The sequence below is a fragment of the Neophocaena asiaeorientalis genome, unplaced genomic scaffold, assembly GCF_003031525.2.
Source record: "Neophocaena asiaeorientalis asiaeorientalis breed wild unplaced genomic scaffold, Neophocaena_asiaeorientalis_V1.1 scaffold88, whole genome shotgun sequence".
Classification (NCBI taxonomy): domain Eukaryota; kingdom Metazoa; phylum Chordata; class Mammalia; order Artiodactyla; family Phocoenidae; genus Neophocaena; species Neophocaena asiaeorientalis.
This window is the reverse complement of record NW_020175683.1, coordinates 814568-832431: the sequence shown is the minus strand read 5'-3', so window position 1 is coordinate 832431 and position 17864 is coordinate 814568. Positions and strand designations below refer to the sequence as shown.

Below are 17864 nucleotides of genomic sequence, written 5' to 3'. Positions count from 1 at the left end.
AAACAATGTACAATCACTTATCTATCTGTATCTATCTGTACAATGTATCTATCTGTTTCTATCTGTATAATGGAGTACTACTTAGTAATAAAAAATAATGACAGATTGTTGCATGCAATATGGATGAATCTCAAAATAATTACGCTGAATGAAAGATGACAGAAAAAACAGAAAGAGGCACATACTATATAATTCCATTTATATTAATGTCTAGACAATGCAAACTAATCTATAGTGACAGAAAGCGATCAGTGGTTGCTCGGGAAAGTGGTAAGGTTGGGAGGTACAGGAGGGTGGAATTACAAAAAGGCATGAGAAACTTTGGGGAGTGCTAGATAGGTTCATCATCTTGATTTTGGTGATGGGTTTCTGAGTGCATACAAAAAGTAATACATAATGGAAGCAAAAACAATATTTTTATTACATTCTTAAATAACATCAATTACTTATTAATGAGATGGGTGTGCTTGTCCGAGACACTACACAACTTTTCAAATCTTGACATCAGATTGGGCCTCATCACTGTCATTCCCTGTTCCACAATGATCTTCACACAACACTTGCTTTTATCACAGCTAACAAAAACCCAGCTTTGGAAAGATATGATGTCATCTAAAGAAACGTGGTTCAAACTATTGCTGAAACTATGTACTATTTCAAGCTAGGAGCTGACATGATCTCCACCAACTGTTGGCAAATTGGATTGAAATCTCCAAATCTAAAATTTCTCATTTTTCTGAATGCAATTTTAAAGGTTTCCTAACGGTATAAGAACTAGAGTTATACTATTGATTTAATCAGGTATGGTGTGACCTCAGGCAAATTTTTGGAAAGTTTTCCAATTTTCAGAGGAGCCATCTGAATATACACTTTCTATAATTTATTTTTTGTTCCCACCTTTGCTACATCTGAAAAGTCACACACAACCTATTGTTGAACTATTCAAAGAAGCTTTGGGAAGAGAATACGAAGACTATTCCGACTCTTTGGGTGTAAAAATCTTTGAAAATCTCAAATAAAAAAATATGGAAACAGAAAGTCTATTTAATAGGATACACGGTATTGTCTTTATAATAATTATCTTTGCTTCTGTTCTTACTGTAATTTATAAACCATTTCAGGTTATTTCTGCTACATTTTATAACTTAAGAAATTTTGTTTACTTATTTTGAATTATGGTCAAGCAGCCTAACTTGGAGCTGTAATATGGGCTTTGTTAGGACTTCAGGTTCTGCAAGAAGACATGGATGTATTCATAAGTTTTAATATCATAGAAAGAGTGTTTATTAGCAGGTCTTTGCCTAAACTTGTCTGGCCTTCAACAGGGTTCAAATCCAGTTAAATTCTATTTCATCTAAACAGCTGCTATCTCCTTTTTTGCATATTTTTGCCTCAACTATAATAAGGCAGTGATCTAAATTTGCATAACAATTGGATCCTATCCCAATAACTTGAAGTGTGTTCTAGCCAAATGCAGATTAAATTGGCTAAGTAAAAATGCACTTCAAATTGCTGTACTCTGCTTTAATAATGAAGTAGAACTCTTAGAAATAACTAAAAAACAAGTTGTTCTCCAATTTATAAACTCTTTCTATTATATTGAAACATCGTTTGAAGCTTTGAAAACATCTGCAGAGAGAACACAGATCAACAATGATCCAGCTGTGACCTCACGACTTAGTAATTGCGCTTTTAGCCTACTCCACTACTTGTCTCCTAACTATGGACATTTTTGGGTGGGAGGGTACCTCTAATCCATTGATCCATCAAGCCTACCTTTTAAAAAGTGAGCACAGGGGAAGGCTTTACTACCAGTGATTCCAATAAAGTTTCCATTAAGTGCAACTCTGTAGTCTGGCTAGAACTTGTGTTTTAGAATTCAAGTGCTCACATTAAAGATCATAATATGATTGAAATCAACAGAAACCCAGAAATCTCAGGTTATCTAGCAGTGATAAAGAAGGCGCTCTCGATATCACCCACTCACATTGTGCTTTGTTTTGTTACTTGCTTACTTTAATACACACAGAATACAGGAAGATTGCCTTTTTCTCATTTTCAATGCTAGTCCTAAAATGGTTAAGTCTCTTGCGGGATGAAATCACTAGGCTCAGACTGGCCCTTCAACGGAAGGTCAAAGGGAGTGGTGAAGTCACCTCCCATGGTAAACACCCATACACTTCCAGCCTGAACAAGTTTGGGCTTAATTCTTGCCATTCCAAAATTCATTGCTCTCTTGGCATATGACATTTCATGAACTGCAAAGGAGGAGAAATTCCACTCCAGAGAATTCTGATTATAAGAAGTCATACACATCTAATAATCTCAGAAGATATGAGCACAGCAATGTTGAAAATTACCGATTGTTATTCCTGAGGAAAAAATTAGATAATTATTTCTGAAAACATAAAAAAACCTCATATAATAAAAATTAGACACCCACATGTGATTCAACTTCTACTTATGAATTATGAAATTAGTAATTACTAAATTGCCGGCACTAAAAAATAAATCATTCATCACTGGAGAAGTGCTGAGATTTTACAAGAAATGATCAAGAATATTCTAATGGCGTTACAGCTTTTGGTATCTAAGACTTTTCCCAATATGTATACACACCTTGTCAACCTGCTTAACATTTTCAATGTAATTTAAGGTTGATTTTTCTTTTCTCATATAGTAGCTAAGATTGTATTTCATATTTAAAAACTCACTAATTAGGAGTTTAGTAAATTGTTTTTTCTGACAACTCCATTTCACTTTCTGAAATAAGTCTCTCTTAGGACATAATAACTTTGGTTCCAAATTTTCATCACCGAGTAATTTTGAAAGCATGCCAATTTTTAAAAACCTTATGACTAAACTCTAATAGTCTCTAGATGTTAGCCAAAAGTCTACAGCTCAAAAAGAAAAAAGAGAGCAGGGAGAAGGGTGTTTATCTTTACAAATGACTATGTGTGCCTTTTAACAGTTGCTTCTTTAAAAATTATGTATTTTTACAAGGCAGCTATCTACATTTTGCTTAGAACCTAAGTCTCCTTAGTGGACCAAATCACATAAATTAGAGAACATTTTGGTCACTCCACCAGTTTAAAGATCTCGTGAAAGCCTTATAAAAGTAAAATAAAATAAACCTAAATGTGCCACATGAACATTCAGGCCTTTATTACCTCATAATAATAATATCAAAGCTGGGAGCCCTCTGTAGTTAATATTTTTCAAGTCCTCCTGGTTATCTAAGTCACTGTTTGCAGTGCTTTCTACAGTGCAAATTTCACCCTGCCACTAAATCCTATAGTCATTCCTCAATCTCATCTAAATAAAACACTAATTTCAAAGCCTGACATTTTAATGGCTCTGAGTAATCTGGTCCAACTTGAACTCTAGCCTACAATGTTCAGGTTCTGACATCATTTCCAGTATAGTTTGTAAGGAAAACATCCTTTCCCTCCCCACTCCTCTGTCCTGGGGGCATACTGAGTAAGGAAGAAGGTTTGAGAATTACAGCTTCTCTTCTCTGCATACCCTCACTCACTCCTTTCTGAGGAGGCACAGTGACATATATGATTGGAAAATTTAGAATCTGCACGCCGGCAAGGGGTTCTCCTGTCCTCTCCTACCAATAGTAAATTAACTGAGCAGGCTCTGCCTTATCAGACCAGCAAGGCAGCAGTTGGAAAAAGGCAAATTCAATTCCTGGGATAATTATTAGATGCCCCTTTGGTTGTTTTTCCTAAGCCTTACCCAGGCTTTGCAGTAATAACGTATATCCCCATCTAAATAGAAATTTTCTTAAGGGTTTAGTCTAAAACATCTTTGAACCCAAATATTTAACCCCTTGCCTTGTGCATAGTACAAACTTAGTGTTCTCAATAAATAATCAGTCTACTGGAAAATGTTCAAAACAAAGGCATTCTCTCTGTGGAACATGGTAGAGCACTACGAAAAACTGAATGCTTAGTAAATGTTTATTGAGGATAATCTGCATAATGATGTTTTCTAATATTTATTAAGTACTCTTAGATGCTTAGCACCGTGCTAGGGAAATATTTTTAAAAACAAACAAACAAACAAACAAAAACTTCTCAAAATTAACCCCAGACTCTAAAGGGATACATATGATCTAAACTCTCCTTGTGTTCCCAACATCAAGAAATAGCAGACAAGGCTGTCTTGGATTTGACCATAGGTAATAAAGAAAAAAAAAGAAAGAAAGAAAGAAGGGGAAATAGTTCCTACAAAGTTGTGACCACACATTGCTCTAAAATGAATCTGTTCACTAAGTATATAAGTATATTAATTCTCGATGGAACACACAATTTGGAATTGTGCAAATGATTTGAGTTTGCCCCAACTCTCCTCATCCATAGGAAACTGGAATAAGCAAAAGCAAACTCCTTATGGAAAAGGTCACATCTATCTTTGACCTTGACGAAACTTTCAAGTAATTTTCTGTGGGCAATGACTGGCAAGCAGCCAAAGATAACAACGTTCATAAAGAAGTAAGACAATATGAAAGATACCAGAAGAAAAAATAATAGAAACAGATCTACAAGTATATCATATATAAGAATTATGAAATAAATTAGTATTGAAACAAATACACTTATCCTGTTTAAAGAAAGGAATGACAAATGAAAATATGTGAAGAACCAGAAACTATAAAAAATCTAAAAAATAGCTAATTTAAATGTAGAATTAATCATATAATAACTAAAATGAAAAACTCATTGGCCACATTTGGACATATGTGCACAAGACAGAATTAGTGAACTGAAATATAGATCAGAAGAAATTACCACAAATACAACAAATGTAAGTCAGATGACTTCACTGGTAAGTCTCCCAGACATTCAAAATTAAGAAGTTAAAAACATAATGTTGGGGCTTCCCTGGTAGCACACTGGTTGAGAGTCCACCTGCCGACGCAGGGGACACGGGTTCGGACCCCGGTCTAGGATGATCCCACATGCCGCGAAGCGGCTGGGCCCGTGAGCCATGGCCGCTGAGCCTGCGCGTCCGGAGCCTGTGCTCCGCAACGGGAGAGGCCACCACAGTGAGAGGCCCGCGTACGGCAAAAAAACAAAACATAATGTTGGTCTCATGTAACCTCTTCCAGGATACAGAATGGATGAAAACACTGCACAACTGACTTCCTGAAGGTCAAGACCAAAACTTGACAAGGACAAAAGAAAGTAACAAGTGCAGGACAATCTCATTCATGAACAAAGATACAAAAATTCTACACTAATTACTAGCAAATTGAACCCCACTATTTATAAAATGAATAAAACCATGATTAATTTTATCTCAGAACAAGATAGGTTGAATAATGTAAACTCTTATGACTGCATGTAAAATAGGCACAGAAAAAGAGCGTGGTTAAAGAAAAAAAAGACTTTTAACAAACTAGAAATAAAAGAGAAGTTTCTAAATATATGAGTTGTCTAAAAACAAACTACAGTAAAGGTGCACAACGAACTACTGGAAGCCTTCCTTTCAATATCACGAACATTACAATGATGCTGCTATCAACACTTTGCTTTAACATTTCACTGGTGGTTCTATCCAACAGGGTAAAAGTAGAGCTCAACTATATGATGATACTGGAATTAAATATCAATGGAGAAAAAAATGCACCACTCAATAAGGTGGTACTTCAACAATTGCTTCTATATAGGTAAACTGGATCTCTGCAAAGCAACCAACACAAAAAATTTCTAGATAGACAAGGATTTAAAACATTTAGAAAAAGACACAGGAGAATATTATTGTAATGCTAGGGTAAAGAAAATTTCTTAAACATGGCACAACATAAAAATTTTGCATAAAAATATTGCTCAATTAGACTAAATTAGTTTTAAGAGCTTTTGATTATCAACAACTTATGGAAACTTATGTTTCAATAAAGAAAGTGGAAAGGAGATCATGGGAGGACATAAGATAGCAGAGTAGAAGGACTTGAGCTTACCTCCTCTCATGAAAACACCAAAATCACAATTAACTGCTGAACAGTCATTGATAAAAAATACTAGAACCTAACAAAAAAGATATTCTGCATCCAAAAACAAAGAAGAAGCCACAACAAGACAGTAAGAGGAGTGCTTTCATGATGTAATCAAATCCCATACTCGCCAAGTGGATGACCCACAAACTAGAAAATAATTATATTGCAGAGGTTCTCCCACAGGAGTGAGAATTCTGAGCCCCAGGTCAGGCTCCCCAGTCTAGGGGTCTGGAACATGAGGAGGAGCCCCCAGCAAATCTGGCTGTGAAGTTCAGCAGGGTTTGATTGCAGGAATTCCACAGGATTGGGGGAAACAGAAACTATGCCTGAAGGGTACACACAAGGTCTTGTGCACACCAGGACCCAGGGAAAAAAGCAGTGACCTCATAAGAGACTGGGCCAGACCTATCTGCTAGTATTGGAGGGTCTCCTGCAGAGGTGGGGGGTGGCTGACACAAAAGTCCCCAAATAGCCAAAGCAATACAGAGAAAGAAAAACGGAGCTGGAGGAATCAGGCTCCCTAACATCAAACTATACTACAGAGCTATGGTAATCAAAACAGTATGGCACTGGCACAAAAACAGAAAGATAGAACAATGGAATAAGGTAGAAAACCCAGTAATAAACCCACACACTTATGGTCAATTAATCTACAACTAAGGAGGTAAGAATATACAGTGGAGAAAAGACAGTCTCTTCAATAAGTGATTCTGGGAAAAACTGGACAGGTACATGTAAAAGAATGAAATTAGAATATTCTCTAACACCATACACAAAAATAAACTCAAAATAGATTAAAGACCTAAATTTAAAACTGGATACTATAAAACTCTTAGAGGAAAACAAAGGCAGAACACACTTTGACATAAATCGCAGTAATATCTTTTCGGATCCACCTCCTAGAGTAATGAAAATAGAAACAAAAATAAACAAATGGGACCTAATTAAACTTAAAAGCTTTTGCACAGCAAAGGAAAATATAAACAAAATGAAAATACAACCCACAACATGGGAGAAAATATTTGCAAGCAATGCAACCGACAAGGGATTAACCTCCAAAATTTACAAACAGCTCATGCAGCTCAATATCAAAAAAACAAATAACCCAATAAAAAAATGGGCAGAAGACCTAAATAGACATTTCTCCAAAGAAGACATACAGATGGCCAAAAAGCACATGAAAAGATGCTCAACATTGCTAATTATTAGAGAAATTCAAATCAAAACTACAGTGAGAAAACACCTCACACCAGTCAGAATATGGCCAGCATCAAAAAATGTACAAATAAAGAGGGTTTGCTGGAGAGGGTGTGGAGAAAAGGAAACCCTTCTACACTGTTGGTGGGAATGTAAATTGGTACAGCCACTGTAGAGAACAGTATTGAGGCTCCTTAAAAAACTAAAAATAGAATTACCATACAACCCAGCAATCCCACTCCTGGGCATATATCTGGAGAAAACCATAATTTGAAAAGATACATGCACCCCAATGTTCATAGCAGCACTATTTACAATAGTCAAAACATGGAAGCAGCCTGAGTGTCCACTGACAGATGAATGCATAAAGACAATCTGGTACATATAGACAATGAAATATTACACAGCCATAAAAAAGAATGAAATAATGCCATTTGCAGTAACATGGATGGACCTTGAGATTATCATACCAAGTGAAGTAAATCAGACAGAGAAAGACAAATATCATACGATATCACTTATACTTGGAATCTAAAAAGATGATACAAATGAACTTATTTACAAAACAGAGACAGACTCACAGACTTTCAAAACAAACTTATGGTTACCAAAGGGGAAAGGTGGGGGTGGGATAAATTAGGAGGTTGGGATTAACATATACACACTACTATATATAAAATAAATCATCAACAAGGACCTACCGTGTAGCACAGGAAACTCTACTGAATATTCTGTAATAACCTATATGGGAAAGAATCTGAAGAAGAGTGGATAAATGTATATGTATAACTGAACCACTCTGCACACCTGAAACTAACACAACATTGTAAATCAGATAATACCCCAATATAAAATAAAAATTAAATTAAAAAAACAGTTTGATGCTTCCAATTGCTAGGTATTTTATCATATTTTAAAGACTTCTGTAGTTTAAGGCCTTTCACTGCTTAAGACCTTTCAAAAATCATTTAATGATTTATTAATTAATATCCTTTTTATACTGGTATCTATAGCACCCTAAGGCTTTGATACAAATCCCTTAATATTTTAAAATGCTATTATCTGGCTTAATAAAAATCAGTAGTGTTTATCAGTGAGGAAAAAAAGTGGAAGGCAAACCATAAACTTGGAGGAAATATTTACAAAACACATATTACTTACAAAGGATTAGTATCCAAAAAATATAAAATATGTAAGAATCAACCAAAAAAACCATTAAAATAGGACACATGGCAAGTCTTAAAACAAAAATGACCAATAAACTTGTGAAAAATTCTAACTTCATTAGTAATTAAGGAAATCCTAATTAAAAATACAATTAGAGGGCTTCCCTGGTGGCGCAGTGGTTGAGAGTCCGCCTGCCGATGCAGGGGACACGGGTTCATGCCCCGGTCCGGGAAGATCCCACGTGCCGCGGAGCGGCTGGGCCCGTGAGCCATGGCCGCTGAGCCTGCGCGTCCGGAGCCTGTTGCTCCGCGACGGGAGAAGCCACAACAGTGGGAGGCCTGCGTACCGCAAAAAAACAAACAAAAAAAAACACAGATATCTTCCTAACCTACCATATTGGCAAAAAAATTATAAGCTTAAGAATTCCAAGAGTTGGTGAAGATGTGGGGTAATTGAAACTCATTAATATCCCCCAGCATTAGACTTTATCAGTTCATGAATAGTTGTATGTTCATCCCTTGCTGCAGTGAAAATAGACATCTACAGCTGTGCAGACATGGAAGAAAATACAAAAAAAAACATGAATGAAAAAAGCAAGAAAATACAAAAAAAATCATGAATGAAAAAAGCAAGTATGATTCCATTTATATAAGGGCAAAAAACAGGTACAACTGAAAAGCCTCTTGGTTAGGGATACAATTACATTGGGTAAACTAAAACACAAAGTTTAGGGTAGCAGTTACTTGGAGGTGGGAAGTTAATGGACCTCAGAGGTATCTATGTCACTGGAGTGTGCAAGGATTTTACGAGGCTAGACTTAAAGTTTCATGAGGGCAGGGACCAGTATTTTCTCTTCTCCCTTTTATATCCTGAGTGTAAGAAAACTTATGGCATGTTGTATGTGGTCAACAAACATTTATTGGCTAAATGAATGAATACATTGCCTTTGTAAACTGTAAAGCTACGCAAATGTAGACATTTTTATTATTATTTACTATAGTTTACGTTGTAGAATCATATAGAAGGTAATAAACTATAACAGTCAGTAAACACTGCTGAAAGTTTGATGTTAACCTGGCACTCTTCGGCAAAATTAATTAAAATTTTTAGTTTCTAAAAATGTGATAATTGCAATTGCATTTAAATTGCCACATGAGGCTGAAACATGAAATCTGACTTCAGAGGAACATAATTTGAGAGGCAAAGCCAAAAAAAAGGAATGAAAACTTGAGTTGGCCAAAGTCTGCAAGTTCTACCACATAAGTTTTTTTTTAGAAAATAGTTCACAAGTTGGAAGTTTGTGAAATGTGGTTAACATGGAAGTAATTGAGAGTGTTTGTGAACTCAAATGCCCCTCTACCAATGTGTCTCCAATTAAAAAAGACATCAGATGAATTAAATGTTCATTATATTTGAAGTGTGGAATCAAGCCATAGAAGTCCATTGCACATTTGCCAGTTTTCTGATTTTTTGGCTCCATTATCCAATTGTCCTGCTGAGATGTTTGTATATTGTACGTGAAAAATATGTATTTGCATGTCCATTACACCAAAGTCATATAATCCACACTATATATTGCTCCCGGCTGTGTTTAATGGAATCTATCCAATGAGTGAGAAAAGTCTTCAAGTTACAAACAATATTCAAAGAGGACTTTTATCTCAACCAGATACTATGCTTTGTTCATGTTACTTAACGCAGGACATTTCCATATACATATAATTTGAGCCAGATCGCCAATAAGGAAGATGTGTTTAGAGGAAAAATTGCATGTTTTAGGGCCAAGATCATTATTGTATATTATTTTATTTATTTTTTGCTTATTTGCTTGTCACGTCTCTGGAATTATGTCCAAATAACACTTTGAAGATAAAACTGCATGAAAGAAATTTGTTGAAAAAACATGTTTTATTCTGGGAATGGGCAGCAAACACGTATTAACAAGCTCTCCTTGTATTCACCTCACCAACTAATTCTGCATCGATCTCCTGTATGTATGTAGGAGACAATATGATGAAAGATTAGAGAATTGCTTTATATTTCAGAAGACAGGCTTGTGTAAGAAAAAGCCAACATCTGAAGAAGGGTGTCTCTTCAAAGTTTGGTTTTCCTTCTGCACATACACAGAACAGTGTACTGTGCTATAACGTTTGTTTTTTTTTAATGGCAGCCACAGTTACTACCCATCAGGATTTACTTTAGGGCTTTGTATGTTCTATATAACATTTTTAAATCCCTATTATGTTTTAGGTAATATAAAATATGTATATATAAACAAATTTTACAAATCACTGTAGGGTTCACCAAACTATATAAGTTATATTAATATCTCTACATATTTTATATGCAAATGGTTTCTTGGAAAAGATTGTCATCTTTAAAAAGTAATGAATTCAGTCTTATGTTCATGATGCAAAATGAAGTAAAGAAATGAGTAGTTCACTCGCTGTGGGCGCTCAATCTGAGTAGGTCACACTGTATCCAATATTTTAACCAAAATTATTTAGACAGGTTTAAATGACTGCTTTTTTGACTACACAGATAGACATATTTTTATAACTATTTCATAAATCACTTATTAATATTATTGCTTTATTTATTAGTAATATATCTATAAGAGGTCAAATACCTATTCAAAATGTATATTTTTCAACAATAATTTGGTGTTTCAAATACTCAGGAGTCTGGTTTCAATCAGATGAACTATTGGGATAGTTGACCTATTTTGTGTCCTGTTTTGTATGATGTGTTCAAAATCTTCCAGCCTATCCTAGTATTGACTGATAATATGTAAACAAATCAATTTTTTTCCAAATATCACCGACCTGTTAAATTGTTGACCTTCTTTTCAATAAAAAGATTTCTGTCTTTCAATTTTATTTACAGAGATTTAGATCTAGTCTAATCTGTTCAACCTGTTAATCATTGTCAGGTGCCAGATTCCAACTGGTTCTGAAAGTAACTGTATGGCTTTTCTTTCCATGTTCCTTGAGCTAAATTTCTACTACTTATTTGAATGTTATTTAATATAGCTCATACATTTAAAATAAAACCACCTGGTAAAATGAGTTCTGGCTTAGTATGAAGAGGCTGTTAGCAAATTAGCATTACATATACAGATGGAGGTGGCTCAACAACACTGATTTAGACAAAAGAAACAATGACTTGAACTGACATGTATCACCATGACTCAGACTCTAATGTATCTGTGAATAAATCCATATTTCAGCATATTATCCAATTGCATTCACTACCTGTAGAAGGGGTTCTATCAGGAATCCCCATACTACTGTTTGAGAAAACAAAAGCCTGCTGTTAACTAGGTAATCAACTGGAAGGCATTTTAGCACATTAGGAACAACTGAAAAGTAATACTAATAAATGCAAACTATATCACTTTGAAGAGGGACACCCTGAATATCACTTTTCAATATTTGAAAATTTGAATTTTGGGTGACATACATTCAGGAAGAGGGAAAAAAAAATCTTACACACACACAAATTCTAACATCCACCAATGTGTACATATTGATCTTTGTGTTGAGAGAATCTGAAGCAGAGTATTTTGGTGAACTTGAGACAGCTCTTTTGACCATACGAACATGCCGATGAAACTATTTAGATTTAATTTGTATGAAATATAACCACACCAGTACTGCTTTGTACTATCGGTGACACAAGTAAAGAGCAGCCCTCATCTTCCCCTAAACATAGATGACCACCCATTCCTCAGGTTCTCCCAGACTGGGCCTCACTAAGGCTGAACAACATGGTCAGAGGAACCTCACACCGGAGCCAGAGCAACAGGAGGGATGAGGCCAGACTGTCAACTCTAAGGCTCAGAGATTGCCTGAGGGACCAGGATATTATGACATTGGGGACAGACTGAAGCTGTCAACTGTGAACATTAGGCAGGAATAAACATAAGAGGCTGAAAACAATATGGTTGAACTTGTGGGGAGAAGGAGTCTCTGGGGTCAAAACAGTTATGCCAAAAGGACTGAGTCACAATGGCATGTATCTAAAAATTATTAAAAGGAATGTTTACAAGTATATTAATATACATTTCTAATCTTATTAGCAACATCCTTTTTTATAATGTCATCTTCTCCAAGCTAAAGTAGCCATAGAGAACCTAAGACAGTACCTAATACATGAGCAATTAGTTCTTAAATTAAAAAAAAAAAACTCGCAATGATTTCATGCATTTCACTGAAATCTATTGCCTGGATAAATCTCATCTAAAGGACCTATCTAGTATCCCTTTTCCCTCAGTCTTTTCTGGTCTCCTCTGTTGACTGATTCTAACCCCTATGTAATTCCAGCCATTTCTAAAGCCCCATATGTAATAATAAAAAGGGAGTAGAAATGAAGCCGAATTACCCCCAAATAATCCATGTCTAATATACAGGACAAAAGCACCCTAAACCCCCAAAGTCAAAAAAAAGTAGCTTTAAAATTCAACCTAAATTCAGCTGTTGCAGGCAAAACTAAAAATTTTATTAAATTATTTTATAATTTCTAAAATCAACAGTCACAGTGTAGAAACTCTAACTCTGTCATTGCAGGCAAAATACTGAAGTGCTCACTTTGTCATTTTCAGGAAAGGATACATATAATAAATATAACAAAATATACCTAATTAATCACAATAAAATATCCTTGAAATATGAATAACTTTATTCTGATTTTCAAATATTTACTATAATATATTTAGATAAAGACTTCTGGTGAAAAATATTCACAGCTACTATATATAAATCAAAACAGCCCTCAGTGGAAAAAAATGGTACTTTGATTAATAATGAACCTTGAAGCTCCAAGGATTTAAAATAATTTCTCCTGATCACATAGCTAATAACTCAAGTTCAAAACCAAGTTCAAATGTGTTTGACTCTAAAATTATGCTTTTTGGGCTTCCCTGGTGGCGCACTGGTTAAGAATCCGCCTGCCAGTGCAGGGGACACGGGTTTGAGCCCTGGCCCGGGAAAATCCCACATGCTGTGGAGCAACGAAGCCCGTGTGCCACAACTACTAAGCCTGCCCTCTAGAGCCCGCGAGCCACAACTACTGAAGACCGCACGCCTAGAGCCCATGCTCCTCAACAAGAGAAGCCACTGCAATGAGAAGCCCGCACACTGCAACGAAGAGTAGCCCCCGCTCGCCACAACTAGAGAAAGCCCGCCCGCAGCAACGATGACCCAACACAGCCAAAAGTAAGTAAATGAATAAATAAAATTTTTTAATAAATAAATAAATAAAATAAAATTATGCTTTTCCCACTGTGGACAATGAAGATGTGACAGCTGCATCTTGGTCTCAGGGTCAGTGGTTAGGAATACATCAAGATAAGTACTGTCATCCTTTGTTTAGTGTTTTTTCATCAACATTTTCTTCCTAATATGTCAGTATTCACATTTTGAACACAGCCAACTTGTACTTAAGTCTACAATGAAACACTCTCAAATAGGGAATTGAAATTGTCAAAAAACTGCTTGCCATGAAAGCACATACATTTCCCAAGTTTCAGTTCCATGTTACACCTCCCATCAATTCCAATTTTTAAAAAAATTCTGAAAAAGAATATATATATATGTATAACTGAATCACTCTGCTATATACCTGCAACACTGTAAATCAACTATACTTCAATAAAAAAAATTCTGACATAATCAAATAGATTTCTCAAATTAAATGTTTTGTTCATATCCAAAATGATTTGTATTTGAGTTTCTTGATATATTTACTTTTGGCCAAATCTGACTTCCCAAAGTAAAAAATAAAGCATTATTTCAAAGGTTCAAGGGACTTAAGCCTACCAGCATCCAATGGTCTGCAGTAAAAAATAAAAACTCATCCTTTTATCAATAATATTTAATAGTTTTATGCCTAAGCCCTAAGAATTCTGGATGATATTGAGTTTTTATGTAAATTGGCAAGGTGGAGATGATCATGAGAATCTAGCAAGTGATAGACAGGGCAGCCTACCACTTGATGAAACCATTCAGGATGTGTTTGCCAAACAAGAAGGGATGGTAGGATCATGCACTGCTACTGTAAAATATCTTCTCTTCCTAATTTTAGTCTTTATCCTCTACCTCACAACTGCCACACACTCACATACCCAGAATAAGAAAAATTAACTCCACCTTCTAGAAGGAAACTTTCTTCCCTTTATTTTTAGGACATCTGTTCTGCATGGCTGTGATGGTGCCGTTGAACCACCCTTCTTCACCAGATTACATGTGAGGATTTGAATAGATGAACACTGGAGGGAACCAGCCCAGAGCACTCACTTGAATTGTCCTTTAGCTTTTCAGGCAGTTCAAGTGCCTTTGAAAAGAGCAGGAATAAAAAGTGTATGCTGATTAAGCAGAGAGGTTGACATGGGAATAGGTTTGTCGATTGTTTGAAAGTCACACTGCATAGACTACAACTTTTAAAATGTAAATGCATGACACAAATACTGCACGACACAAAAGGATGAAGATGACTGGGATAACCACAAAGGATAGCTAAAGTTTTATTCTAGCAATAAAGAAAGATATATATCTGGTGTCAGAGAAAGATCATTTGAAATATTTGGTAGGTGTTACCTTCAATTTAAAAATCTAAAATTAGTTTTAGTTCCTATAAAAATAGTTTCTTAGGTATTTTCAATTTCTAGACAAGATTTCCAAATATTTGCTTTGTCAGTTTAGTTTCCCTAAATAATTTTGAATAGGATAGAATGAAATACTATCTACTAAAAAAATCAGCTTCTCTGGTAGTTGATCAGTTCAATTTCCAGATGAAACAATACTCAAATCGTACATAATTCCATGCTGACCAATTTGATCAGAAGCCTCTCCCATACAATTTGGGGAACAGACACAAAGAAGCAGCTTTCTTGTTGGATAGGAAAGGAAAGGATTCATTACTAGTTGTCCAGTTGTCCTTTGATCAAGGTTGATTTTAGTCACTGTTTTACCTCTAATTATGTTAATGGAAGAAGTAAATAATGGCCTCAACCCTAGTGGGAAAAAATTTAGTGCCTTCTTTCTTCAATCAACCAAAATAGTAACCAAAGAAGTCATGAAAATGAAAGTATTAACATAATCACAATTTATATTTTAAAATTAAAATACTTCTAGAAATAAAATACAGATAAATGAAAGAAAAGGAAGTAGAGTGAAATATTAAATGTACAGCAATCTAAAGGAAGAAAGACTACTTTAAACTCTACCTCAGAATTCCTCATTTTCAAATTGCCCTAAAAATAGCTTTCACTGTTGCCGAACTAGGCATATCTCCTGAATTTAAATTTTAGGGGAAAAAGGAAATAAGATAGATCTCCATAATCCAGATATCTGCAGCCCCTAGACCATTCTCACATGTTATTTATATTTTAGAAATATATCAAATCAAAAATAGAATGCATTTTTTTAAAGAATCATAAAAGCATTAACCAGCAGTGTAGAATGAACTGAACTATTTCTCAGGCAAGCTAAAGGAGGGGTCTGTATTGCACAACTCATTACAAATAACCTTAAACTTCCGTATTAGGCATTTCTGTGTTTCAAATTTCCATCATGGCCAGGCTAACCAGTTTTTCTTTTTTTACTACCCTCCTCACAACACCCATATAGCAGCTGTTTCTCCCTCTTCCATGTTTCTCCCATGAACTTCAAATCCCTAACTGTCTAGGTCCTCTGCACCAGCTACTTACCCACTCAAAGTCATAACTGGACTCAATGAAACAAGATGCCTTCTAGATAACAACCCAAACCCTGAGAAGGTTTTTTTTTTTTTTAACATCTTTATTGGAGTATAATTGCTTTACAATGGTGTGTTAGTTTCTGCTTTATAACAAAATGAATCACTTATACATATACATATGTTCCCATATCTCTTCCCTCTTGCGTCTCCCTCCCTCCCACCCTCCCTCTATCCTACCCCTCTAAGTGGTCACAAACCACCTAGCTGATCTCCCTGTGCTATGTGGCTGCTTCCCACTAGCTATCTATTTTACGTTTGGTAATGTATATTGTATATATGTCCATACCACTCTCTCACTTCGTCCCAGCTTACCCTTCCCCCTCCCCATATCCTCAAGTCCATGCTCTAGTAGGTCTGTGTCTTTATTCCCATCTGACCCCTAGGTACTTTTTTTTTTCCTTAGATTCCATATATATGTGTTAGCATATGGCTTTTGTTTTTCTCTTTCTGACTTACTTCAAAAAATATGGAACGTTTCACGAATTTGCGTGTCATCCTTGCACAGGGGCCATGCTAATCTTCTCTGTATCGTTCCAATTTTAGTATACGTGCTGCCGAAGCGAGCACCTGAGAAGGCATTTAAATAATCTTTGGTTATTTTCCCATGCCCCTTATAGTCTCATCTCTCTCTAGACATCTTCTAGATTAAATTATATAAACAAAAACGGTCAACAACAACAAAAAATGGTGAATGATTTTTTTCCCATCATTTTACAGAAGTTTGCAAACAGAGTTCTCATCTTTAAAATCAGTTGTAAAATATAACTGTGAAGATTATGATCAGAGACTCTTTATTTAAATGGGTATTTGACTAAATCTCAGATAAATGGAGAAATCTAAATCAAAGGGGACTCAAATGTCTCTTCCCTATACCTCTTATACGTCATCGCAAACATATTCCTCTCATTTTCAGTTCCTCAGGGAACTGAATCATGTCCTGAACAACTGAAAGAGGAGAATAATATATTCGTTAAAACAATGCTAGGTGCTACAAGTGATAAGCACTGAAACCTCAAAGGCTTAGCAAAACAAGTATATTTCTTGCTCATGTCACCACCCCCCTGTGAATTTTCCTAGTTAAGATGCCTTCATCATGATCTTTCTGGTATGAAACCTCCTTTCATCTTGTGGCTGCATCCTCCTCTTCAGCCAATGGATGAGTAAAGAGATGCAGAGAAGACACATTTGCTTCTTACCCACACATCACTTTTACTCACATTCCACAGAGGGCAATTAGTCATATGTTCCCAGCTAGAATTAAGGTAAGGAGGGCTGAGGGTCAAGTTCCTGACCTGACAGCCAGTTCTCAGCAAAAAAATCTACACGATGGAAGAAAAGCATGAATCTTTAGTAGAAAGTTTGCCATCTCTTCTGCATAATAAGTATATGCACAGACACTGCAATGGTGGTGATTAAATAGATTCATTTCACTCATATGGGTTGAAACAAACAATATATGGCTACAAGTTAGCAAATAAACAGCAGAAAAGGAACATTATTTGAAATAAGGATGTCATGGATCAAGTTAACCTATAATTAGAGAACAAAAATATGAAGACCCATCTGAGTGGTCCCAACTATAGTTATATAACAGTGAATGCTGCTTTTCACTAAAAATTGTATCTTGCATAATATTCAGTTTATACCACCCTGCTCACTGTTTGAATTCTTCACAGTTCATATCAGTGAAGAACTGGCCAGCTGTTTGCTGGAAAGCATGTGGTGATATTTCTTT

The 17864-nt window shown here is 35.6% G+C and overlaps 1 non-coding gene across 1 annotated transcript; it reads right to left on the bottom strand.

Moving 5' to 3' along the window:
* Positions 1–16589: 16589 nt before the first annotated feature.
* LOC112390921 (U6 spliceosomal RNA) lies at positions 16590–16696 on the bottom strand. Its single transcript, XR_003001368.1, has one exon. It is a non-coding gene; the product is annotated as a U6 spliceosomal RNA (small nuclear RNA).
* Positions 16697–17864: the final 1168 nt, after the last annotated feature.